Source organism: Hipposideros armiger, unplaced genomic scaffold, assembly GCF_001890085.2.
Source record: "Hipposideros armiger isolate ML-2016 unplaced genomic scaffold, ASM189008v1 scaffold_1265, whole genome shotgun sequence".
Classification (NCBI taxonomy): domain Eukaryota; kingdom Metazoa; phylum Chordata; class Mammalia; order Chiroptera; family Hipposideridae; genus Hipposideros; species Hipposideros armiger.
Window position 1 is genome coordinate 175,566 of NW_017732615.1, and position 2,078 is coordinate 177,643.

Consider the following 2,078-nt stretch of genomic DNA (forward strand, 5'->3'; position numbering starts at 1 on the left):
CACTAATCTAGTGGAAAATACTGTGTTCAAATGTATTACATCTATTGCTGATCACCTGACTCTTCCAGCTAGAATGTAATCTTTTGGGGGACAGGGATCATTGTTTTGTGCCTGGAACACTTGATAAGTTATTGAATGAACAAAGAAATAAATAGGTTTATTCATATTTGCTTGTATATGTACAGAGAAGCTCTGGAAAGCTTACTGAGAAAATAATAACAGTTGCTACTTGGGCAGGGAAAGTGGGATAGGTGACCTGTATGAATTGGGGGCAGGGGTAGGAGGGAGATTTAAATTTTTTATTTTTGTATAAAAATATAGGAATGATTTTATACACATCAGACATCACTGTTTCTAAAGTCACCTGCCATCTCTGACTTCCTTTACTTTCCCTTAAGAGACCTCTCTCCCTTCTTTTCCTGCACCCCCTGATTTCTCTGTTAAGCCTCAAAGTAGCAAGTTTCCTTCCTGCTACATATGCATATGCATCTGTACATATCTTTTCTGTGTAAATGAATGTTGTAAGAAAAAATGAAACTTCAGTTTCAAAACAGAGATATTTTACTCAAATAAAGAATGTAACCAAAAGTCTTCAGCAAAGGCTTACTGAACAAAAACAACAACAAAAAGCTGAATCCAAAGAGGAAAGCCAACCAGAAGAGCAGTGGTGACGTTAGAGGGTTTGATAAACTGATGACACATGACGACAACTGCATCGCTGGGCGGTGGCCCTCAGTCTGTGGGGTCACTTGATGGTAGGTCCATCGTGTTACAGGAGAAGTGGCCTCTGGGCTGGGAACAGGTGCTCTGGGATTCTCCCTGCTGAGCATTTCCCTGAGGACAGGATATCTGCTTTGGGCTGCACCCTCCACCATTGTGAGAAAGGGACTCCTTGGTTTTAAGGCATCTGAAGCGAATGCCTCAGAGAAACTGAGAGAATACAAACAAGTTGATCTGCCACGTGGTGTGAAGAAGACAGAAGGGACGCATGAGCTGGGGTGTGTTAAACATTATGAGTTGAAGTACATAGTCACCAGCGGAAGCAACATGATCTGAAGTCAAGACGAAGCCCAGAGCCTTGCCTTTCAATCTCCAGTGTGTTGGAACATAAGTAAAATTTTAAAATATAGATGCTTTATTTTTTCCTTCCAGCTTTCTTTTTCACCACCNGAGGATGAGATATGTGGAGTGAAACCCAGCCATCCCAGCTGAAGCCATCATAGAGCCGCAAGCTGCCAGCTAATTGTCAAGCCAGTGATTCAGCCCCAGCTAAAATCAAAGCATCAGCCAAACCAAGGGAAGATTAGCAGAACCACCCAATCGTCATGTAGATTAGTACGAGATAATAAGTGGTTGTTGGTTCAAACTACTATATTTTGGAGTTGTTTGTTATACAGGAATAGCTAACTGACATATCTGCCAATTTACCCTTTTCAAAAATATGTATATATCCCTAAGCTACTTGTGCTTATTAACTAGCATTCACTACCTTTAGAAACAATCATTAAGTTCAGGATATTCTTATCAATTATATAATTATTATATCTTCTTGAACCTAGATTTTTTTTTTATGATTTAGTTGTTCTTATACTCTTCTTAAATCAACCTCCATTAAGCTTTTTAAAACCCAATTACATTATCTTCAACAATGTGGTAATTAAGAGGATAGGGATTGTGAGCAAAGCAAAGAAAAATCTTTGGAGAGGATTTCCTAAAGTCACCAGCTTGGGGGGTTCTTTTTTCTCCTGTCTCAGTTTCATCAGTGGCTCAGGACCTCAGTTAACACTGAATTGGTTTCAAATACAGGAGAAAGAGGTGTATGCATAACCAATTACCCATGGTAAGAAAAGGTAAAAAAAAACAAAAAAAACAAAAAAGCAGGAGCCTTTCAGATGGAGGTGTATATGCCTTTATTTTGATCTTGAAACATCAAGCATTTTTTGCAGTTGTATATAACACAAATTGATTTAACACGCTGTTCTCACATTTATACTCTTAAAAGCCTATGGAAAATACATATTGCAAAAGGAGAAGATGCAAATATTAACATTTTAAATCCATCAGTTTCTTTCTTTCTA